Here is a 25,838-nt window from a genome sequence, read left to right as displayed (position 1 = left end):
AAGGCTGAAATGCCAGAAACCGGTCCCCGGTAGCTTGTCTCCTTTCTGGTGAAGAATTGGCTTGGTAGTTTAGTCTGCCCTGTTCCCATGATGCACTGGGCCAGGGACAGACTGATTTGCATATAGCCAGGTTCTGAGCTGGGATGGTGCAGTGAGATAAATAACGGTGATGGATCAAGCCCTGATCTTTGGACTGGGTAAGAGTGGTCTGCTTAATTCAGACACTCTGTTCATCACCACCCCCTTTTCTGAATCGTTTTAATTCTTTCTAACATTTAAATTAAAGTATTTTGGGAGGGCGGGAGGGAGGGAGGCCTGCGGTGCGTAGTGGGGCTACGCGGAGTGCGGAGGTGGGCGTAGTTTCTCGCCCACTTCACGTCGCTCTGCGAAGCCCCACTACGCCCACTACGCCCAGGCCTAATATTTTGTAACTAGGCAAACAATATCTAGATCGCCCAGACACTGGAAGAGTAACCTAACTCAGATACGTAAACATTAAGATCACACTTTCTGCTCATCAACACTTGAATGGCCATGTGCCATCTAAAACTAAATGCAAGAAAGCCGGATTTCCTGAATTGTAATAGATGGTATTGCTATTGACTGAAAACTTTCTATCTATTTCTTCCATCTCTTTGACAAACCTTTGAGATATTTGGCAGTCAAACCTAACAATTTGGCTCAGGAGTCTTCAATCAACCTCCTCACACTTCTTAGTCTCACCATTTTTTCCAGTAATTCCTTGTTACACCTGGTATCTTTGAAGTGGTTTCCCCCTAACTTTTTGCCTTCAGACATCCTGTATATATTGACATCGTTTTTGCTGGCCTTAGGACTATGCACACTTTACCAGTGCTACTTAGGCTCGGGTGAAGTTTGTGTGGTCACGCTACGCGGAATTCCACGAAGTGGCAAAAAACTCTGCAGCGCTACATGGAATTCTGTAAGATGGCGGAGTTGCTCCCGCGCCCATTTGCATAATATACACAACACGTAGTGCGTTCTCGCACGGGAAAATATGCACAAATGGCGGTTTGCATGGCACAGCCATTTTGTTTTTTAATCCCTCTTTATCTAATTAATCATACCTCTATGAAACTTGTCTACCCCTCTGTTAGACCCGTCTGCTTCTGAGAGTCCCCTCACCACTATGATTTCTTTTGTTCCCCTGTACCTCCCAAAATGTGTCGCTTTTCTTTGTCTACCAGGACCTTTTGTGTGCTGTTTCATGGGGCTGGATGTTCCTTGACACCCAGTTGTTCACAAAGTTTTTGGCACCTATTTACAAGGAACCGGTAACATTATAGACTGGGATTGGCAACCCGTATGTATGGCCTCAAAATGGTGGCCACCCTTTTTCCTCATGTGAGTGACTCCCCTTGGAGCCTCCATGAACCTTGACCTTTCAAGGTTTTGGCACCCTTTTGCTTGGCGCGCATTCCTGACAGGATTTACTTTATTTTCATCAGGTACACAAAATGGCTCCTCTAGAACCCTAGTATGGTGGCTGTTAGGGTCCCAAATACCTTTCAGTAGTGCCATGTCATTGGCCTGGCTCAAAGAAGGTTCTAGAACCTACTGGCGCGAGCCAGCACCTCAGGGCACTGGCTATATAAGGTCCAGTCCCTGGCGGCCATTTTAGATGACCAGAAGACTAGATAGGATAATGATGTTCCAGATCTAGGTGAAGAAGGAGATTCCAGACTTGACACCAGATTGACACCTGCCCTGTTCAATTCAATTCAATTCAATTCAAATGATTTATATAGCGCGCTACATACCCAGAGGGTCTCAAGGCGCTTGGAGAAGGGTGGGGAATTACTTGTCGAATATCCAGGTTTTAAGTTGCTTTCTGAAAGCTAGGTTGTTCTGAGTGAGGCGAAGGTGAGTGGGAAGTGAGTTCCAGGTTTTGGCTGCCAGGTAGGAGAAGGATCTTCCTCCCATGGTGGTTTTGTTGATGCGAGGTACAGCAGCAAGGGCTTGGTGGAGGAGCGTAGCTGGCGGGAGGGGATGTAGAAGGAAAGTCGTGTGTTGAGGCATTCGGGTCCAAGTTCGTAAAGTGCTTTGTGTGCGTGGGTTAGGAGGCGGAATGTTATCCTCTTATTGACGGGGAGCCAGTGGAGGTTTTTCAGGTGACCAGAAATGTGGTCTTTACGCGGAATGTCTAGTATGAGTCTGGCTGATGCGTTCTGGATGCGTTGGAGTTTTTTCTGAAGTTTTGCGGTGGTACCGGCGTATAGGGTGTTTCCGTAGTCCAAGCGGCTTGTAAACAGTGCGTGGGTGACCGTTTTTCTAGTTTTGGTGGGGATCCAGCGAAATGTTTTTTTGAGCATGCGAAGGATGTTGAAGCAAGATGAAGAAACGGCGTTGACCTGTCTGGTCATCGAGAGTGAGGAGTCCAGAATGACGCCCAGGTTCCGTGCGTGGTCTGTCGGGATGGGTGCTTTTCCAAGGGACTCTGGCCACCACGAGTCGTCCCTGGCGGAGGGGGAGGTACCTAGGATAAGGACTTCTGTTTTGTCGGAATTCAGTTTCAGACGGCTGAGCTTCATCCACTCGGCTACTTCTCTCATTCCTTTATGTAAGTTTGTTTTGGCAGTGTTAGGGTCTTTGGTGAGTGAGAGGATCAGTTGAGTGTCATCAGCGTAGGAGATGATGTTGAGGTTGTGTTGGCGTGCGATGGCCGCGAGGGGGCTCATGTATACATTGAAGAGGCTGGGGCTGAGTGAAGATCCTTGTGGCACGCCGCAGATGACTTCAGTGGCCTATGACTTGAATGGTGGTAGGCGGACTCTCTGGGTTCTTCCGGCAAGGAACGAGGTGATCCATTTCAGTGCTTTTCCTTGGATTCCTATGTTTCTGAGGCATTGTAACAGGGTGCTATGACAGACTGTGTCGAAGGCTGCGGAGAGGTCGAGGAGGATGAGGGCGACTGTGTCTCCATTGTCCAGTAGAGTTCGAATGTCGTCTGTTGCTGCGATGAGTGCGATCTCAGTGCTGTGTTTGGCTTGGAAGCCAGACTGTGAGGAGTCTAGGGATTTGTTGGTTTCGAGGAAGGCGGCGAGCTGGTTGTTGACAGCTTTCTTGATGACTTTGGCCCGGAATGGAAGGAGCGAGATGGGGCGGTAGTTTTTGAGTTCGGTGGGGTCAGCTGTGGGTTTTTTCAGAAGGGCGCTGAGTTCGGCGTGTTTCCAGCTTTCCGGGAAGGTGGCGGAGTTAAGGGAGCAGTTGATGACATCTCGGAGGTGTGGTGCGATGACGGAGTCAGCTTTGTTGAAGACGTGGTGAGGGCATGGGTCTGTGGGGGATCCTGAGTGGATGGAGTTCATCAGGCGGATGGTGTCCTCAGTGGAGATTGGGTTCCAGTCATTAAGGATGTTCAAGGGGGGTGGGGGTACGGCAGAAGGTAGGGTGGGTTGGTCTCCAGGATGGTTGTCAAAGCTGTTGTGGATGTCTGCTATTTTGTTGTGGAGGAACGAGGCTAGGGAGTCGCAAAGGGCTTGAGAGGGAGTGATGTCGTTGGAGTTGGCAGTGGGGTTGGTAAACTCTTTGACGATGTTGAATAATTCCGTGCTGTTGTGGGCGTTGTTATCAAGTCGGTCTTTGAAAGCGGCTTTCTCGGCAGTTCGGATCAGTTGGTGGTGTATGCGGATGGCGTTTTTGAACGCGTCCCTGGTGCTGGTGTTTGGGTCTTTTTTCCATGTCTTCTCAAGGGAGCGACAGAGTTTCTTGGATTTCTTAAGATCATCGTTGAACCAGGGGGCGTTTTTGCTGCCTAGTTTGATTTGACGTTTTTTCAGGGGTGCTAGGCTGTCGGCGCTGTTGGTTAGCGGCGTATGTAACGCGGGTGGGGTGGGTGGGACGGGGGCCAGGGGGTCTGGCGCTGGGCGCGGCCTTGGCGCGGACGGGCGTAGATGGGCTTACCTTTGGCGCACCTTCGGCGCGGCCGTAGCGCGTGGAAGCTGCGCGTTAGGTCATCAGCCTTAAGTGGATAGTGGAGGGGGCGGAGTGTGGGAGGGGCAGCAGCTGGGAGGCGGTAGCGGGGAGGAGTGGCGGGCCAGGGAACACCTAAACAAAATGGAGGGTCAAAGGGAGAGCAAGGCAGGGGCAGCAGATGCACCACTGACACTGGGGCACAGACGAAGTCCCAGGAAGTAAATAAAGCCTCAGCAAGTGTCGCGTACAGCAGAGCGAGCTTGCAATTTCAGGTGAGGTAGTATGTTCTAAAATCGCGCTACGATGCAGCTCAGTTATAATGTAAATACACAATGAGCACAAATGCACAGCCAAATGCACACTACAGAAGCGCGATGCCATTTAAATATAATGCGGGTAAAAATAAGCAATCCAGTTAACGATACCACCAGCAAGCCAAAGCACGAGCATGAGCTGGGATCAGGGAGCGTGGGGGGAGCGACTGTGCTGGAGCAGGTCCAGGCGATCACAGCACGTCACAGGAGGTAGGGAGCCCTCTATTCGTGGGTGGGAGGGGCAGCAGCTGGGAGGCGGTAGCGGGGAGGAGGGGCGGGCCAGGGAACACCTAAACAAAATGGAGGGTCAAAGGGAGAGCAAGGCAGGGTACTGCGGCCAGTAGTGCGGGCAGTAGAGCAAGCAAGGGTCACTGGCGTGGATCCTGACTGGCGTTCCAGTCAGCTGTGTGTGCGGTGACCTCGCGCCTACAGCGCCTCCCCAGCAAGTGCCTCGTCAACCCCAAGAGACTGTGGCTGTTTTCGTGTGCCTTCCCCGCCCCCCCGGTGGTGAATTACGACAGACTCGGGTCGCGAGGCGAGAGCAAGTTCGCCGCGACTGCGAGCGTCCACTGTGCCCCTCGTGTGACAGACGCCTCCAGCGAAGAGCTCGGACGTCTCCGAGCTCCGTCTGCATAGAGAGCTTCCTGCGCAGACTGAGGTGAGGTGGTGCGCCGGGGCGGGGAAAGGACAGCCTTCGTTGGGCGGGACTACTGTCTCTGCCCCTCCCCAGTGGATCGGTGGATGTAGCTGTGGGCGGGAACCATCCCTGTTTGAGGAAGTCGGAGGGAGGTCCGTGGAGCCCCTGAGAACCCGTCGCTGGCGAGAGAAGTGCTGAACACGACTGAATCGCTTTTCGATTGCAGCCGATGTGAGGTGGGCCCGTTTCTTCAGGTGGGAAGCGCTGTTAAAAAGGAACTGTGAAGCGGCATTTATTTGACTGAGCGCGAAGATTGTATGACCTCTTCGGCAGCCCCATTCGGCAGTATAAAGACTTGGAACTGGTGCCGCCTGAGTGCTAGCGGTGGTAGAAGCCCCTAGGCGCGCTTAGATCCCCACTGGCAAACAGAGATCTCAACCCGGTGGCAGCCGAGTGTAAATGAAGTGTTCACTGTCTTTCCTTGCCTTTTAGATACACGCGCATAACCCCTGTGTGACTCTTAAAGAGTCCCAGCACTCCTTTTTGTGCCCAGAGAAGCCTGTGTACATTAGTGGTGAAAACGTCATAAACTGTAAGAGTTATCTTTCCAACCTGAAATGTATTTACAAATGTAGTGTTTCTGAACTATTTAATTGGTGGCAGCGATACCAGAAAGAATATGTGGTTGTTTATTTAATTGAACCAGTATTTATTCTGCTAAACAGAAAGTAATATTTATGCTATTTATTGAAGATATTTATTCTCGATATTTATTCTATTTATTGACAGAATTTATTCCTGATATTCATTCTATTTATTATTGAACTGTACTCCTAAGCCTATTTATTGAATCTAGTCCCAAGATCAAAATCGAGCAAATTGTGACCAAAAGAAATGTATATGTGCTTTCCTAATTGATCCCCCATTCACAACAGAGAATTTTTACATAAAGGAATCGTATTTTTCTACAACAGTGGTGTGGTGTCCTTCTTTTTGGTGGTTGTACAAAGAGATATTATTGGGTCAAAGCCGGCTTAACACGACAGCCTTCACTTGCCTTGACACTTGAGCCAAGCTACCCCCTTTGTGCTGGGCTTGCCCATCGCAGGTCCAACACAAAATTGGTGCTCAGCGGTGGGATTACAAGCCGTGCTTGTTTTGGACCCCATAATCATTCAGTGTGCGCCACACACCCAGAGTTTTCTCCCAGCGGCCCTCCAATTCATTATTTTGCTTTTTCCAAATTCTCTTCTGGAGGTGGGTGGAGGTGACCCTCAGAGTTCCTATCCTTGTAACCTACTTCGGAGGTGGTTGTCCACACTTTTCACTGACAAGATGGAATTCGAAATGTCAGAGCTGGAGACCTATACAGTGGCGCAGCTCAAGGAATTCTGTCAGGAAAGGGGAGTGTTCGTTAGGCGAGGGGCCAAAAGAGAGGAGCTCCGCATTAGTCTGCGAGCCTGGGTGGAAGCGCATCCAGAGGGTATGGTAGAGGAGGAGGAGTCAGACAGGGGTACTGTCATTGAGAGAGCTGCGGAATGTCCCCTGGGGGTGGGTAATATGATAATCAGCCCCAAGGTAGCCTCACGGGAGGGCAGCAGTGCATCAACAGGAGGGTTGTCAGAGACTGAGTTAGCTGACAGAAGAGAGGAAAGACAATTGAGGTGGGAGTTAGCCAAGCTGGAGATGGAAGGGAAGAGGATGGAACACGAGTTCAAGCTACAAGAGCTCGACCTCAGGGCCCATAACATCACTCCGGAGTGTGTCGAGTCTAAGGAATTTGCCAGGCAACTCAGGCCTCACTTACCCAAGGACGTGGTCGCTAGCTATACCGGTGGGGATGACATAGCTAAGTGGCTGGCAGCCTATGAGGTCTCCTTAAGAGCCCATGGGATCCATGAGAAGCATTGGGGTGGTGGATTGTATCGCTACATGCCTCCCACAGGTAGGGATGCCCTATTGGCCCTATACCGGGAGGATCAGGTAGACTACCCCGCCATGAAGGTGGCGCTCATCAGGAAGTTTTGGTTGACCCCCGAGAAATACCGGCAGAGATTTAGGGGCAGCCATAAACTGAGCTCACAGAATTGGGTTGACTTCCTGGATTATGCCAAGAAAGCCCTGGATGGGTGGGTCCAAGGTAGTGAGGTGGAAGACTATCGAGGGTTGTACAATCTCATACTCAAGGAACATCTACTCGAGAAATGTCTTCCCGAGCTGAGGCAGCACCTGGTAGACAGCAAACTTACTTGCCCCCGTAAGCTTGCTGAGGAGGCGGACATTTGGGTAAGTACCGAGTGTCCACGAAGGGGACGGGAGGAGATTCTCAGAAGTCCGGACAGGGCGCTCCCCAGAAGAAAGAGGGGGGAGATAATAAGAAACAGGAGTTCTCCAAAGGCCCCCAAAATAACTTTAAGGGGAAAAGTTTCTTCTCCAACTCTAAGGCTAGCCCGCAAAAGAACCCTAATCCTGGCCAGAGTCAGCAGCCAAGGGTTGTCCATTGCTTTGAGTGCAGTGGTGTTGGACATTATAAGGGAGATGCGAAATGCCCAAAGAGACCACCCCCTCCCACTGGAGGAAAGGCCCCGGGAGTTGCTAGTGTAGCGCTCGGGGAGGAGATGCCCTTAGTTAAGGGGAGGGAGTGGGCGGGTGTCACCTCAGTGTCCCTGGGTGAGCGGGAGATGGTTCCAAAGATCCAGGTGCCCCCAAATACTACCAAGTATGGGCAATGGGTCACCATCAATGGCCATAGAGGGGAAGCTTTGAGAGATACAGGAGCCAGTATGACTATAGTCAGGAGTCCTCTGGTGTCCTTAGAGCAGGTGATTCCAGGCGTACTTCATCCAGCCGCGATGGCTGACGGCAGAATGAGCCACTATCCCGTGGCTGAGGTTCCCTTTGAGTGGGGAGGGGTTGCAGGTTCACTTTGAGTTGCCGTAAGCCCCGCCGTGCCAGTCGATTGTCTGCTGGGCAATGATATGGAGCACAATGCTTGGAAGGAGGTGGAATACCGGACTCATTCTGAGATGCTAGGTACACCTGATTGGGCCTGTGTGAGTACCAGGTCGGCGGCTGCTCGGGAGGAGAAGTCGCATGGGTTGGAGCCTGGAATAATGGCCCACCCAGCTGCCGATGAGGGAGCATCTCGAGGACAGGAGGAGCCTGCCTCGATGTCCGTGCCCCGTGAGACGATAGGCCATTGGAGGAGATGGACCCGGAGTCCACGGAGGAGGACATGGTTCCGTTGGAGGATCGGCCTATCCCCGCTGAGTGGCGAGTGGAGGGGGGACCATCCAGGGAGGAACTGAGCAAGGGACAGAGGGAATGTCCCACCCTCGAGGGTCTGAGGCAACAGGCTGAAGCCCAGGAAGCAGGTAACGAGTCTGGGAACTATCGTGTTTACTGGGAGGATGGTCTCCTCTACAGTGAGCCCAGGGTGCCAGTGCACGGACTATCACGGGCCCTGGTAGTCCCACAGTGTTACCGAGCCTTTCTCTTAGAGTTGGCTCACGAGATTCCCTTGGCAGGACACCTCGGACAGGACAAGACCTTTGCAAGGCTTGTCCCCCACTTTTATTGGCCTCGAATGAGGGTGGCATCCGACACATACTGTCGGTCGTGTGTGTCATGCCAAGCTAGTGGGAAAACAGGGATGAAGCTGAAAGCTCCCCTGGAACCACTTCCCGTCGTTGGCACCCCCTTTGAAAGGGTGGGCATCAACATTGCTGGGCCCTTAGATCCACCGACATCCTCTGGTCACAGGTTTATCCTGGTACTGGTGGATCATGCCACAAGGTATCCGGAGGCAATACCTCTGAGAACCATTACTGCACCGGTAGTGGCGAAGGCCCTGATGGGGATCTTTACCCGAGTGGTATTCCCCAAGGAAGTTGTGTCTGACAGGGGGACCAACTTCATGTCAGCGTACATGCGGGCTATGTGGAAGGAGTGTGGAGTGACCTACCGGTTTACCACTCCTTATCACCCACAGGCCAATGGCCTTGTGGAAAGGTTTAACAAAACCTTGAAGGGTATGATCAGAAGTCTACCCGAAAGCCTGCGGAGGAAATGGGACGTCCTCCTACCCTGTTTGCTCTTTTCTTACAGGGACGTGCCGCAGAAGGGAGTGGGCTTCAGCCCCTTTGAGCTTTTGTATGGGCACCCTGTACGTGGACCTCTCAGCCTGCTGAGGGACTCCTGGGAAAAGCCTCCTCGGAAAGTTCCCCAGGACATGGTGAGCTACATGCTGGCCTTCCGGAGCCAAATGGCTAAGTTGTGGAAGCAAGCTTCTGACAACTTGGAAGCCAGCCAGTCTGTGATAAAAGCGTAGTATGACCACAATGCTCACCCGGTGGAGCTGGAGCCTGGTCAGAAGGTGTGGGTGATGGAGCCTGGAGAGCTGAGTGCCCTCCAGGACCGTTGGACAGGCCCCTATGAGGTGCTGGAGAAGATGGGCAAGGCTACCTACCTGGTCAACGTGAAGACCCCTCGGCACCCACATCGGGTGTTACATGCCAACCGCCTCAAGCCCCACTACGAGAGGCCCGAAGTCATGTTAGTGATGGTGACTGACGGATTAGAGGAAGAGGACACCGAGCCTCTCCCTGACCTTTTTGCGTCTCAAGAAAAGGATGGGTCAGTGGAGGGAGTGAAACTCTCGCCATCCCTGACTCCTGAGCAGCAGGAGGAATGTCGCCAGGTCTTGGGGTCATTCACTCCTCTGTTCTCCCTTGTCCCGGGTAAGACCCACCTGTGTACCCATGATGTGGACACAGGAGACAGCCCACCTGTGAAGTCCAAGTCTTACCGGCTGTCTGACAAGGTGAAGGCCAGCATTCGAAGTGAAGTAGCTAAGATGCTGGAGCTAGGGGTCATTGAACCTTCAAGTAGCCCTTGGTCAAGCCCGGTGGTTTTGGTGCCCAAAGCTGCTCCACCTGACGCCACACCAGAATTACGATTCTGTGTGGATTACCGAGGACTAAATTCAGTAACCAAAATGGATGCTCATCCGATCCCACGGGCGGATGAACTGATTGACCGGTTGGGATCTGGCCAATATCTCAGTACCATTGACCTCACTGCAGGGTACTGGCAGATTCCTATGACTGATGGAGCCAAGGAAAGGTCAGCCTTCTCCACACCTGATGGACACTACCAGTTCTGCGTCATGCCCTTTGGGCTCAAGAACGCTCCTGCCACTTTTCAGCGGTTGGTGAACACGATCCTCACTGGGATGGAGTCCTTCTCTGCTGCCTACTTGGATGACATAGCTGTCTTCAGTAGCAGTTGGGAGGATCACTTGCAGCACTTGCAAGCCGTTCTCCCAACCCTGGAAAGGGCTGGCTTGACGATCAAGGCCAGCAAATGTCAGATTGGACAGGGGTCGGTAGTGTACTTAGGTCACTTGGTGGGCAGGGGAAAGGTGCAGCCCCTTCAGGCGAAGATTGAGGCAATCATGGCCTGGAAACCCCCCAAGACCCAGACTGAGGTCCGAGCCTTCCTGGGCCTCACAGGTTATTACAGACGGTTTGTGAAGGGGTATGGCACTATCGTGGCACCCCACACTGAACTCACGGCCAAGAAGCAACCCAGGAGAGTCATCTGGACGGAGGCTTGTCAGCGGGCCTTCGACACTCTGAAACAAGCATTGTGTACCGCTCCTATCTTGAAGGCTCCAGACTTCACGAAGGAATTCATTGTCCAGACAGATGCATCCGACAATGGCATTGGGGCGGTGTTATCGCAACTCAATGAAGAGGGTCTGGATCAACCCGTGGTCTTTCTGTCACGGAGACTGCTTCCCCGGGAACAGAGGTGGAGTACCATTGAGCGGGAAGCCTTTGCGGTGGTCTGGGCACTGAAGAAGCTGCGACCATACTTGTTTGGCTCACACTTCCTTGTTCAGACAGACTACCGACCCCTTCGCTGGCTCATGCAGATAAAGGGGGAAAACCCCAAACTGTTGAGGTGGTCTATCTCCCTACAGGGAATGGACTTTCGGGTGGAACACCGACCCAGAGTTGACCACGCCAATGCAGACGGTCTCTCCAGGTATTTCCGCCTTAGTGTTGAGAACTCCCAAGGGGTTGGGTAGCTCTCCCCACTTTCAGCTGGGGGGGACGCGTGTTAGACCCGCCTGCTTATGAGAGTCCCCTCACCACTATGATTTCTTTTGTTCCCCTGTACCTCCCAAAATTTGTCGCTTTTCTTTGTCTACCAGGACCTTTTGTGTGCTGTTTCATGGGGCTGGATGTTTCTTGACACCCAGTTGTTCACAAGGTTTTTGGCACCGATTTACAAGGAACCTGTAACATTATAGACTGGGATTGGCAACCCGTATGTATGGCCTCAAAATGGTGGCCACCCTTTTTCCTCATGTGAGTGAATCCCCTTGGAGCCTCCATGAACCTTGACCTTTCAAGGTTTTGGCGTCCTTTTGCTTGGCGCGCATTCCTGACAGGAATTACTTTATTTTCCTCAGGTACACAAAATGGCTGCTCTAGAACCCTAGTATGGTGGCTGTTAGGGTCCCAAATACCTTTCAGTAGTGCCATGTCATTGGCCTGGCCCAAAGAAGATTCTAGAACCTACTGGCGCGAGCCAGCACCTCAGGGCACTGGCTATATAAGGTCCTGTCCCTGGCGGCCATTTTAGATGACCAGAAGACTAGATAGGATAATGATGTTCCAGATCTAGGTGAATAAGGAGATTCCAGACTTGACACCAGATTGACACCTGCCCTGTTGACCCCTGAGGCGGCTGGTAGTGTGGGCAGTAGAGCAAGCAAGGGTCACTGGCGTGGATCCTGACTGGCGTTCCAGTCAGCTGTGTGTGCGGTGACCTCGCGCCTACAGTGCCTGCCCAGCAAGTGCCTCGTCACCCCCAAGAGACTGTGGCGGTTTTCGTGTGCCTTCCCTGCCCCCCCCCCGTGGTGAACTACGACAGACTCGGGTCGCGAGGCGAGAGCAAGTTCGCCGCGAGCGTCCACTGTGCCCCTCGTGTGACAGACGCCTCCAGCGAGGAGCTCGGATGTCTCCGAGCTCCATCGGCATAGAGAGCTTCCTGCGCAGACTGAGGTGAGGTGGTGCGCCGGGGCGGGGAAAGGCCAGCCTGCATTGGGCGGGACTACTGTCTCTGCCCCTCCCCAGTGGATCGGCGGCTGTAGCTGTGGGCGGGAACCATCCCTGTTTGAGGAAGTCGGAGGGAGGTCCGTGGAGCCCCTGAGAACCCATCGCTGGCGAGAGAAGTGCTGAACCCCACTGAATCGCTTTTCGTTTGCAGCCGATGTGAGGTGGGCCCGTTTCTTCAGGTGGGAAGCGCTGTTAAAAAGGAACTGTGAAGCGGCATTTATTTGACTGAGCGCGAAGATTGTGTGACCTCTTTGGCAGCCCCGTTCGGCAGTCTAAAGACTTGGAACTGGTGCCGCCTGAGTGCTAGCGGTGGTAGAAGCCCCTAGGCGCGCTTATTACCCCACCAGCAAACAGAGATCTCAACCCGGTGGCAGCCGAGTGTAAATGAAGTGTTCACTGTCTTTCCTTGCCTTTTAGATACACGCGCATAACCCCCGTGTGATTCTTAAAGAGTCCCAGCACTCCTTTTTGTGCCCAGAGAAGCCTGTGTACATTAGAGGTGAAAACGTCATAAACTGTAAGAGTTATCTTTCCAACCTGAAATGTATTTACAAATGTAGTGTTCCTGAACTATTTAATTGGTGGCAGCGATACCAGAAAGAATCTGTGGTTGTTTATTTAATTGAACCAGTATTTATTCTGCTAAACAGAAAGTAATATTTATGCTATTTATTGAAGATATTTATTCTCGATATTTATTCTATTTATTGACAGAATTTATTCCTGATATTCATTCTATTTATTATTGAACTGTACTCCTAAGCTTATTTATTGAATCTAGTCCCAAGATCAAAATCCAGCAAATTGTGACCAAAAGAAATGTATATGTGCTTTCCTAATTGATCCCCCATTCACAACAGAGAATTTTTACATAAAGGAATCGTATTTTTCTACAACAGTGGTGTGGTGTCCTTCTTTTTGGTGGTTGTACAAAGAGATATTATTGGGTCAGAGCCAGCTTAACACGACAGCCTTCACTTGCCTTGACACTGGAGCCAAGCTACCCCCTTTGTGCTGGGCTTGCCCATCGCAGGTCCAACACCCTCATTTATAGGTATTACCTTATCCTGTGTCTTTTTGTTTTTTCTATTTTACATTTTTTCTAATTTTTGTTTGTGTTTTTGTGTGACTTTTGTACTTTTTAATTTTTCACTTTTTTATCTTATTTTTTCCTTTCTTCCTTCCTTCTCCTTCCTTTTTCTACTTTATTCTCTTCCCTCCACTCAGTGCCATGGCAAAGCAGGGAAGTGGCAGTGCCAGGACCCCTGAACCTGTACCACCAGCCACAGCTGCCTACCGCACGGTGGGCTGCAACGTGAAGGAGTGCAGCCCTGCGTGATCTTCTCAGCTGTGAAGGTGGCTTAGCTAGTTTGTTATGTGCACTGCCACCTCCACTCCACCCTGGCAGAAGGCGTTAAGCCTGGTAGTAGGCACACCCTCCTGGAGCATGGGCAATGCTGGGAGAGGGTATGCCGGGCTGTAAGCCGCTGCTGCGGGGTCTGCCTCATCCAACAACAACGTATGCACCGGTGGGCTGACATCCTTTATAGGGACATGGTCCTGCATGACCTGCTGGGAGTGGAGGTTGCAGGGCTCTGTGAGTAATAAATATTTATTTCTTGTGTTCTTCCATATATGCTAATATTTTTTTCCCAAATAGCAGGGATGCTGCTCACACTGAGGTAAGTTAAGTTTATGTTAAAAATATAATGTGTTCATAGAGTAGACAGATGCTTAACATCGTTACCTAATCCTACTCAAATTTGGCACTTGCTTGGAATGTTTATTTAAGAAGTCATGCAGAGAATCCTTTGTCCTGTCACTAAGATATTGGTACTCATAAGTATTAGTGAGTTAGCGCATTTTCTCACTTCTCAGTGCCTCTGAAGCGTACTAGCATGGAGGATGCAATCTGAGTGAGTTCCGTCAGTCGCTCCGCTTCTTTGGGGTTATCCTGCCGGGGTCTCCTATCAGCAACCGAACCCACCCCTCAAGCCCGGCATATTACTGAGCCTGCGACTGCATGATGAGCACCGCAGAGACAGAGCTTCGGCCACTGTAGCTGAAGGCAGCCTGCTCTCTCTGACTGAAGGGCGCAGTTGTGAGTTATCTGTGGTTTTGGAGGGCTGGAGGCAGCGGACTTCTGACCCGCATAGCTGCCAAGGGTACTTTCTCTGTGGATTTGGAGACTGGCTGTTGTGGCATTGACTCTTCGTCTTTGAACAGTAGGTGGCAGAAGAGATGCCCTGTTACCGGCACGATAATGTTCCAATTTCTCCCCTGGTACCATCAGAACCTCCCCAAAGAAGAAAAAAGGAGGGGGAGACCAATTAAAGCAAAAAAATGTTGCACCCAAAGATCCTACTGCACTAACACCATTCATCACGGACTCCTCGATTTTAAAGATTGAACAGTCAATTTCATTTTTACTCCAACCACTGATCGACAGAATTTCCAGAATTGAGGTCAATTTAGCAATTTATCCCTCTGTGGGTGAAGACAAAAACCATCATAACCTGTCTGTATTATCAGCAGGTTGCCATACTGAGTGTATGGGTAATCAGGGTCTAAAGAGAGTGGACACTACTTCCAATTCATGGGCTATTCCATCAACTCACACTATTTCTTACACTACTACCCAGGCTCAACCTGTCACACAAAATTCTAACTATCTGACCAGTGACAACCATAGTGGCTCTCCGTCCCAAGGAACATCTAAGGATTTGATTTTGCTATTTACAAGACCATACAATAGACCAGATCGAAAGTCTGTTTCAGAAAAAGGGGGCAAAAATGAATACTACACGAAATTGGGACTTCCTCCGGCAGCATGCCCCTATGTTGTAATATTGTCAAATCAACCAAAATTACATAGCATCCAAAAAAAGTAAGCATGGACTGAAAATTCGTTCCGCTCGCGGAATTTGCGGATTTTCTGCGATTTCGCGATCTGCGAACCTCGCAAAATCGCGGTAAAATCCGCGAATCAGCGGGGACGAATCTTCAGCCAAGCACTTACAGGGTTATATCAGCAGGTGCAAAAGTTGAAGCTAATTTTTTGTAACCTCTTACAAAAGGGTTACAAAGAAATTAACTTCAACTTGGGCACCTGCTGCTGTAAGCCTGTAAGTGCTTCCTGGCACCTGGTTGCCTACTTGCAACTATTCTCTGACCCTGCTCTGACCCTTGAACCAGGGTCAGAGAATAGTTACAAGTAGGCAATGAGGCGCCTGTCACGAAAATTAAACCTCAACAGGAAGCACTGACAGATATAAAAACAAGCATTTGCAATGCAATAGGTCTCACATTAGGAAAGTTTGAGCTATTGGTTTTGTAAATGACAATTTTATTTATTTATGTGTTGGTTTTGAAAATAGCTAAATTAATAGCTTTGTCATTTACAATGCCAATAGTTATAACTTTCGCAAATGTGACACCTATAGCATTTGTAATGCAACATGTTTTGTATTTACGTGACTTAGCTGTATTGATATTCCAAATTACAATGGCTTTTAATTTTTTTAAATAATTAATACTTAAAAAAAGTGATTTTAATTCATAATGGCAATAGCTTAAACTTTTGTAAATACCTTTTGTGAAGATTATGTTCAGTGTATTTTATTGTGACGAAAATCCAAGAACAGAAGTGAAATATTAAAAATATTTGTGACATTTGTAATAAAGTTTGAAACATTGAGAGAACATATTTGAACCAGTTGTTGTTGAATGGTCACGCAGATTGATGCTGGGGTGGTGCTGAGTGGTGTGTGGTGGTGCTGTGGTGATGCTGAGTGGTGCTGTGGTGGTGCTGAGTGATACTGGGATGGTGCTGAGTGATGCTGGGGTGGTGCTGAGTGGTGCTGTGGTGGTGCTGAGTGATGCTGTGGTGGTGCTGAGTGTTGTTGTGGTGGTGCTGAGTGCTAATGTGATGGTGCGGAGTGATGCTGTGGTGGTGCTGGGTGATGCTGTGGTGGTGCTGAGTGGTGCTGTGGTGGTGCTGATAGGTGCGGTGGTGGTGCTAAGTGATGCTGTGGTGGTGCTGAGTGATGCTGTGGTGCTGCTGAGTGGTGCTGTGGTGGCGCTGAGTGATTCTGTGGTGGCGCTGAGTGGTGCTGTGGTGGTGCTGAGTGGTGCTGTGGTGGTGCTGAGGTATGCTGTGGTGGTGCTGAGTGGTGCTGTGGTGATGCTGAGTGATGCTGTGGTGGTGCTCAGTGATGCTGTGGTGGTGCTGAGTGGTGCTGTGGTGGTGCTGAGTGATAATGTGGTGGTGCTGTGTGATGCTGTGGTAGTGCTTAGTGATGCTGTGGTGGCACTGAGTGGTGCAGTGGTGGTGCTGAGTGGTGCTGTGGTGATGCTGAGTGATGCTGTGGTGGTGCTGAGTGGTGCTGTGATGGTGCTGAGTGATAATTTGGTGGTGCTGAGTGATGCTGGGGTAGCGCTGAGTGATGATGTGGTGATGCAGAGGGCAGAAAGGCACAAAAAGCAGTCTAACAAAGGGCAGAAGGGCAGAAAAACAAGGGGAAAACGAGTCTAACAGAGGGCAGAAGGGCACAAAAAACAGTCTAACAGAGGACAGAAGGGTAGACAAACAAGGGAAAAACGAGTCTTACAGAGAGCTGAAGGGCACAAAAAACGAGTCTAACGGGGCAGAAAGGCACAAAAACAAGTCTAACAGAGGGCAGAAGGGCACAAAAAACGTGTCTAACAGAGGGCAGAAGGGCACAAAAACAAGGGAATAACAGAGGGCAGAAGGGCACAAAAAACGAGTCTAACAGAGGGCAGAAGGGCAGAAAAACAAGGTAAAAATTAGTCTAACAGGGGGCAGAAGGGCAGAAAAACAAGGGAAAAACGAGTCTAACAGAGGGCAGAAGGGCAGAAAAACAAGGGAAAAACGAGTCTAACAGAGGGCAGAAGGGCACAAAAAACGAGTCTAACAGGGGGCAGAATGAATCTCGCCCTGCATGTATGTCCACGAAGATGCCACCTTTTTGTGCAATACCTCTACTCAACTGGAGTACTTTCTACTGTCTAATCAGTAAGAAAGTGCTCCCTCGTTGGCTAAATGTATACGGTAGATTTACAATAACTGGCGCATCCCCGGGGATGCAGCAGTTATTGTGCTTCGCAGCTCCGCCACCCATGGTGCACCGCATTTACAATGCGGCGCACCATGTTGCAAAAACGGCACAGATGCGTCACGGATCTGTGCCGTAAAAGCAGCGCATTGCTGGAGCTGCGTCGCGCTTGCGATGCAGCAGCAGCAATGCCCTAGGGGGCCCTATCTCCCCAATGCTGCATCAAGTCTTGCGCCTGTTTCAAGCAAGTGCAGGGTTTTGACGCAGCATTGGCCTAAAAGTGACTGAGTGAAATCTTGTAGATTTCACTCAGCCACTTTTAGGAGGCGTTCCTGTGCAGGAACGCCCTCCCCTGCGCCGGAACGCCTTCTGATGGCGCAGGGCTTTACAACGTGATGCATCTCTCAGATGCGTCATGTTGTTAACACCCAGCACCATGGCGCATCTTTTGTGCTGCTGCTGCGTCACAAAAGGTCTCGGTAGAGGGTGGTATTGGTGAACCAGAGTGTGACAGTGATGAACCAGAGGGTGACAGTGATGAACCAGAGGGTGGCAGGGGTGAACCAGAGGGTGACAGTGCTTAACCAGAGGGTGGCAGGGGTGAACCAGAAGGTGGCAGTGATGAACCAGATGGTGGCAGGGGTGAACCAGAGGGTGGCAGTGGTGAACCAGAGGGTGGTATGGGTGAACCAGAGGGTGGCAGTGGTGAACCAGAGAGTGGCAGTGGTAAACCAGAGGGTGGCAGTGGTGAACCAGCGGGTGGCAGGGGTGAACCAGAGGGTGGCAGGGGTGAACCAGAGGGTGGCAGTGGTGAACCAGAGGGTGGCAGTAGTGAACCAGAGGGTGCTGTGCCCATACATGACCGCATGGGTAACTTCGCCATGCAAGCGGCCCGCGAACATGCAAAAAGCCCCGCGAACATGCAAAAAACCCTGCAAACACGCAAAAAACCCCGCGAACATGCAAAAAACCAAAAATCCGCAAATTTGCGCGAATTCGCCGATTTAAAAAAAAAACGACAGATCAACTGATGTCTAAAGCATGTCACTGAATTAGTAAATATGCGGGGGAGGGGGGCGATGTTGTCACAGATTTTAATGGCCAGAAAAGTTGGCTAGTTGGGAGACTCACAGAAATGTATTGAGGAGGATTTTGTGGTGGTCAAATTCAATTCTCACCAAATGATTCAGCAATTGTTTGAACGACTTCCAACTAGACCATCACCACTTACACAGATATTTGTTTTACCACTGGGGTACTTCTATAAACTGGCCACAACTACATTGTGGGGTCAAGAACCACCATCCCTGGCCCCCGTCCCTTTCCCGACATTCAAGCCACACCAACTCTCTTTGGCTCACCCTCTCCGTGCATATAATCGATTCAAGGAGAGCCCCCACTCCAGCTCAAAACCCTTCCATATTGGAACCCGAAACTCACTTGGCCCCAAATGCAACATATGATCAGACTGAGTCCAGCACATTTGCAAAATGGAATATTGCTGGTCTGAATAGTAAAATGTCTGACTCTGACTGGTTAAAAATTGTTACTATGTATGATCTGAATTGTTTCCAGGAAACATGGGAAACTGGGCCGATCAAATTAGATGGTTATCTCTCCTTTTATACAGCTGCCCTCCTTTCCAAATCAGGCAGAGCCAGGGGAGGAATTTTAACTCTCCTGAAAAATACTTGAAAACTGGAAGTCGTGTAATATCACAATGTTTCATCCTTTTATCATTTCTTACTTTTAAAAGGCCCATGCGGTGATACAATTCTTCTTGTCAATTTTTTTAAAAATGATTTCACAGGAGACATGAAAAAGGTTGTAGACCAGCTGGAGGGAGACATTAGTAATATTCTTAGCACTTCAAAACATATTCTGAAGATTTAATGGAAGGGCGATTTTAATTCACACTGCTGTCATTTGTCAAATTTCTTAGCATGTGGCATGATTGATGAGGCAGATGAGCCCTATTTCATTCTAACCATAATCAGTATGGATGAATGAATGAATGAAGCGAAATTTATAGGGCGCAAACTTAGCTCAAGGGCATCAAGGCGCCAGGCAAAGAAAATCGAAACCAACAAGTCTCCAAAGGTTACTGGGTCCAAGGCTGAGAAGAAGGCCTCTCGGAACAGCCATGTTTTTAGCTCCTTGCAAAATAAGAGCAATGATGGTTGTCCCTCCAAATCGGGCGGAAGGGAGTTCCACAACTTAGGAACCAAAGAGGAAAAAGCCTTCCCTCCCCACCTGGCCTTGACGAATCTGGGCACTTGGAGAAAATTTTTAGAGGAGGACCTAAGCTCTCTAATGGAGGCATAGGGAACAAGAAGGGACCTAATGCCCTTTGACCCGGCACCATAGATGGCCCCATGGGCTACGCAAAGAAGCTTAAAAGAGATCCTGGCCTGAATGGTCAGCCAGTGAAGATCTTTCCTGGCCATGGACACTGAGGAGAGCCTGGGAAGGTTAAGCACCAGCCTGGCCGCCACATTCTGAACCATCTGTAAGCGGTGAATCAAACTCGTGTTCATGGCCGCATACAGCGCATTACAGTAGTCCAGCCCCAATGATACTAATACTGTGGGCTCTCCGAAAGCCATGCTGTGAGACATCCTGGATATGAAAGTTTGGGTGTAAACATTTGCTGGGTGGTAAAAGGGTCAACACTTTACACTTGAATTGAGCAGGTGAATGTGTCAGCACTATGGTACGTGTCCTACAGCCCCAGAAGACAGCCCTTGGTTACTATCTGGTTGTGTAGAATATATAATCCTTTTTTTTTCTTTCGATCTGATAGGATTGGACGGACGACCCCCCACGTGTGACACAATCACTGGGGCTTCGGCTGATAGCTTACGCCACTTTGTGTGCACCACAGCCTTATTTTTTTGTGTTATGGGATTGTTTGGGGGACCATGTTATCAGTTTCATAGGAATGTCTTCGCTGCAGCTGGGATGACGAAGTGGGAGGTGGGAGGTAGGGGTAAGAAAGTTGGAAATATGGCCAGAACTGGGCAGCTTGCTGATATGTGCATTGTGATATACACATCCACAGGACAAAACCTTGCAATTGCAGCCACACTCAGGGGGGATGGATAGCAGATCTCAAGCCACGATAAAACTGGTGCTCATGTCATGGAATGTACGGGGGCTAAACAACCCACAGAAAATTAGGAAAATCCTTGCGTATCTGGATAGACACAGTATAGACGTGGCCTGTCTTCAGAAGACCCACCTCACTAGTGTCACAGAGTGTAGAGTTGGAAACAGATGGGCCACATATTAATGATAATAATACTGCAATTTGTAAAGCGTGCAGCTACCTCTTAGGTGGTGTCCCGGCGCTACAACAACAGGTGGCATGCAGGATGACCTGCTAGCAGTAGAAAAGTACAGCAGGTTAATCCAGATTAAAAAGCTAAGTTTTAATTGATTTCCTGAAAATAGCTTCAGAGGTGATTTGTTGCATATAGACTAGCATCTTCCTACTCTACTTACGCCATGAGTGTATTGCTTCTCATAAGACGTGGTTTACAATTTACACCGCTCCACTCGCTTAAGGATGATCAGGGGAGGTATGTTATCGTACAAGGTGACTTCAGAGGCATGATTTTGACTATCATGACAGCATATGGTCGGAAGGCAGATGACCCCTCCTTCTTTGCAGATATATGGGCCAAGCTGCGCACACTCCCCCTATCAGCAACTCTATGGGGAGGGGATTTTTGTACTTGTATAGACCCTTTGTTGGATAGGTCTACATGTAACGAATGGTATGGGAAACAATCTATGAAGATGCTTAAGGAGAGCATGGAAAAGTATGCTATGGTGGACATATGGCGACTACGTCATTCTCACCATAGTGAAGGTACTTGCATTTCTACCACCCATTACACATGATCAAGAATTGATTTTTGGAGAGCCACTGCAGACGAAAGCGCATGGACCACTGCCATAACACATATGCCCAAAACCCTTTCAGACAATGCACCAGCCAGGTTGGACCTTGCAATTCCCACCCACACCTCGCTGCAGTTTACATGGTGCTTACAACCTAGCAAGATACAGGACCAAGTATTCAAAATTGAACAATGTCACGCTATTGCTGACTACTTTGAGCATATTGTGGGCTCAGTGGATAGTGTGAAGGGGCTATGGGAGGCTTTTAAGGTAACGATCTGCTGCTTTTGTATTGACACACACACAGTATACTCAAAGATATCCAACAACAGCTCTACATGGTTGAGGAGGACATAACACCGTTAGAGTCCTCATACACTAACACCCTAGATTCCAAACTTCTGGCTGACATTAGGGGGAAAATTGACACGTATCATGAGTTTGCGGAGAGTGAAATTAAATATATCTTTTGTAAATACACAGCACGTGTTTATGGTGAGGGAGGATGACCAGGTAAAACGCTTTCCAGTAAGATACAGCCCATAGACAATATGACTTACATAACTCAGATAGTGGACACGCAGTGCAAGCCCAAATATGACAACCCCTCTATTGTAAGTTGCTTCTCGGAATATTATACTTGTTTGTATATTTCGTGGACAGCCACATCTCCCACTGAAATAAGCCAGTACCTTGATGACATAGCCTTGGCGTGGGTGTCTGATGCACATAGAGAATACTTTAACCACCACATAACAAAAGATGAGCTGCAAGAAGCTACAAATTCCATTCTAAATAATAAGGCGCCAGGCATGGATGGACTTCCTGGGGAGTTTTACAAGGAATACAAGGACCTATTGATGCCCCACCTGGCGGCAATGTATGAGGAGGCCTATGAGGACGGTATATTGCCCCCTTCACTGCGCGAGGCATTACTGATTACTTTACTTAAACCTGACAAAGATCCATTTAAATGCGAGTCATATTGCCCTCTTTCATTGATTAACATGGACGCCAAAATATTGGCAAAAATCATTGCTCTAGACTAAAGTCATTGATGCAAAAGTTGGTTTTACCAGATCAGGCAGGTTTTTTTCCTGTCACGCTCCACTACACAAAACATAAGGACCATATTTGCAGTGTTTGATCACTTAAACCCAGAATTACCTCCTGCTGTGGCTTTGCTAGATGCAGCAAAGGCATTCGAGTCAGTGGAATGGCCTTACGGTGCACTGTTTTGCATCGCATGGGATTCCCAGAGCCATTTTTAGGATGGATCACATTGTTATACACGAACCTTGCATGCAATAAATGGCAATATCTGTGAACCTATTAACATACCCCGGGGGACAAGGCAGGGTTCCCACTATCACCACTCCTATTTACTCTCGCACGAGAATGGTGGTACTGCCAGGGTTTCTCTATTTATTCATGAAGATACCTATTTGGCTTTCAAAGGCACTGTTCACCAAATTGTGCATGGATATGCTTAGGCTAACATGGGCGGGAAAACATTCAAGGAGGCTTTGGAGCATCAGACCTCCAACTATACTACTATTATGCATTGCACAGGTGCAACACGCCCACTACTGGTTACACCCACATGGGCACATACCACATATAGCAGTGGAATATGAAAGTATGCACCCAACTCTCCTACTTACCCTTATATCATCACCTAGACAGTATACCCCAAAGTCAGATATACACCCAGCGGTCTGCGCTTTGAGAGCATGGAACACACTAGCAAAATGTGTGCATAAACTCCTCACGTATGCACTGGCACTAGTTTTACATTATCACCCACAACTCACGGTAACGCAGGAACACAAAATGATACAGGAACTGCATGAGATAGGACTCCATACTATGGAGGATGTCTTCCTGAATAGAAAGTGTATAACACAAGCGGTTGTAGCCTTAAACACACGTCATACCCCCCTAACAGTATTCGCATACTTGCGACTGCAGATGGGGGTCAGATTACTATATCCCTCGTTTCCGGAAAAAACCCCTGACGCATAATGCACTCATGGTCCTATTGACATCCACTACGAGACAGGGCTTAGTTACAAAACTTTATAATATGGCTCAGCACAAACTATTCCACACCTTGGGCAGGCCAGGTACTAGATGAGAAACAATGCTGGACAGTGTCATTACCTCAGAAGATTGGGACTATAGTTTGCATGCAGTTGCAATTACTTACGTCAAATTGCAACCTGAAAATTATAAATTTTAAGTTTATTCACCAGGTGTATTATTCACCTATGCAGCTACATAGCTATGGATTAAGAGAGGACGACCATTGTCACAGATGTATTGCTCCCAATGAAGACTTTTTACACATGGCCTGGGCGTGCCCAAATTTGGCTTTAAGTAACTAATACCCTCGCTCACACACTCTCTGAACGTATTCCTCATTCAGCTTTGGTATGCCTTTTGGGTATTTATAAGATTAAACTCACACGTAGGTGCAAATTCTTGGCGGTGGCACTACTGCTGGCTAAGCGACGAATATCGATGAAATGGAGCAGCAAGCAGGTACCAAAATGTAAGGATTGGATTATAGATATGACGTATTGTAAAGCACAGTTAGAAACTTATGTGGAGGAGCTGCCACAAGCCTCTCGCCCACGGGATTTCTGGGATCTGTTGGTACAATACCTTAGCTCCACACAGGCGGAAGACTGACTGTATGCATAAGGAAATATATCGCTATTGTACAATACATGCTGTTGAACCCCATTATGCTTTATTAGCTGAGGACTTTGTTGGTCTGTTGTACTGAATGCCTAGATATGGGTTTAAAACTTATTTGGTTCATGTTGTGATCTGCCAATCCTCTCTATATGTTTCCTGATGTGGTAAAGTAACCTAACGGACAACGCAAGTGGTATGCTGTGTATATGTCAACATTATTGATTCTGCAATGTACAATATTTTGAACGTATGTTTATCTAGAAAGTAAACACTCTTTTTTTTTGCTTCACCAAGAAAAGAAAAGAATAATGAAAAAAAAATACAGAACCAATATTGGATTGCCATGTGGACGAGGAATCCTGGGTTATATACTTCTCTTGGGGGGTTGTAGTATTAAAATGTTATGGATGTCCTCTGAATTTATTCTCCTAAAAGTAAAAGGTAAAAGAACAAGCATTGGAAATGCAATAGGTCTCGCAGCATTAGAGTTAGTGCTTTTAGAATTGTTTATGGGGTTTTTTTGTAAATCTTTAGCATTTTTGTTTCCTGTAGCCAATGCTAAAGAATTACAAATAAAAAAAGCCATAAACAATTCTAAAAGCTCTAACTCAAATGCTCCGAGACCTATTGCACTGTGTGAGGGTGAGGGTGAGTGAGGGTGAGGGTGAGTGAGGGTGAGGGTGGGTGAGGGTGAGTGAGGGTGAGTGAGGGTGAGTGAGGGTGAGTGAGGGTGAGTGAGGGTGAGGGTGAGTGAGGGGTTGAGTGTGAGTGAGGGTGAGTGAGGGTGAGGGGTTGAGGGTGAGTGAGGGTGAGTGAGGGTGAGTGAGGGTGAGGTTGAGGTGTTGAGGGTGAGTGAGCGAGAGGGTGAGTGAGGGTGAGGGCGAGTGAGGGTGAGTGAGGGTGAGGGTGAGTGAGGGTGAGTGAGGGTGAGTGAGGGTGAGTGAGGGTGAGGGTGAGTGAGGGGTTGAGTGTGAGTGAGGGTGAGGGGTTGAGGGTGAGTGAGGGTGAGTGAGGGTGAGTGAGGGTGAGGTTGAGGTGTTGAGGGTGAGTGAGGGTGAGTGAGGGTGAGGGCGAGTGAGGGTGAGTGAGGGTGAGGGCGAGTGAGGGTGAGTGAGGGGGTGAGGGTGAGGGTGAGTGAGGGTGAGGGCGAGTGAGGGTGAGTGAGGGTGAGTGAGGGTGAGGGCGAGTGAGGGTGAGTGAGGTGTTGAGGGTGAGTGAGGGTGAGGGTGAGTGAGGGTGAGGGGTTTTGGGTGAGTGAGGGGGAGTAGTTGAGGCTGAGTGAGAGTGAGGGTGAGTGAGGGGTTGAGGGTGAGTGAGTGAGGGTGAGGGGTTGAGGGTGAGTGAGGGTGAGGGTGGGTGAGGGGTTGAGGGTGAGTGAGGATGAGTGAGAGTGAGGGTGAGTGAGGGGTTGAGGGTGAGGGTTTGAGGGTGAGGGTTTGAGGGTGAGGGGTTGAGGGTGAGGGGTTGAGGGTGAGGGGTTGAGGGTGAGTGAGGGTGAGTGAGGGTGAGTGAGGGTGAGGGGTTGAGGGTGAGTGAGGGGTTGAGGGTGGGTGAGGGTGAGTGAGGGGTTGAGGGTGAGGGGTTGAGGGTGAGTGAGTGAGGGTGAGGGGTTGAGGGTGAGTGAGGGTGAGGGTGGGTGAGGGGTTGAGGGTGAGTGAGGATGAGTGAGAGTGAGGGTGAGTGAGGGGTTGAGGGTGAGGGGTTGAGGGTGAGTGAGTGTTTGAGGGTGAGGGTTTGAGGGTGAGGGGTTGAGGGTGAGTGCCACAGATCTGAATGTATGTAAAACAACACCCTTCTATTATTTATTGTTATGTATGTAACTGGGCTGCACAAAGAGAACACATCCGTCTGACTGTGATTGGTAACGGTGGCTAAAAATGAGCCTGGGCTAGCGAGAACAAATTCGAAAACATACCCAGCTGTAAGCCATTAGAGTCTACAACAATTTAACAATTGCTTTCTCTCAGACAACGATCATCATTTCTCATTAGATGAATATGAGGGGCCCCTCCGCTCTATACTGGGAGCTCCCTTGGCCTGGGTCTTACAGGCGAGGGTGACGTGAGAGGATAAACATGAGGGGCCCCTCCGCTCTACAATGTGAGCTCCCTTGGCCGGGGTCTGTGAGGCGAGGGGG

The sequence above is a fragment of the Lissotriton vulgaris genome, chromosome 5, assembly GCF_964263255.1.
Source record: "Lissotriton vulgaris chromosome 5, aLisVul1.2, whole genome shotgun sequence".
NCBI lineage: Eukaryota > Metazoa > Chordata > Amphibia > Caudata > Salamandridae > Lissotriton > Lissotriton vulgaris.
The sequence above is the reverse complement of the archived record's forward strand: the minus strand, read 5'-3'. Positions refer to the sequence as shown.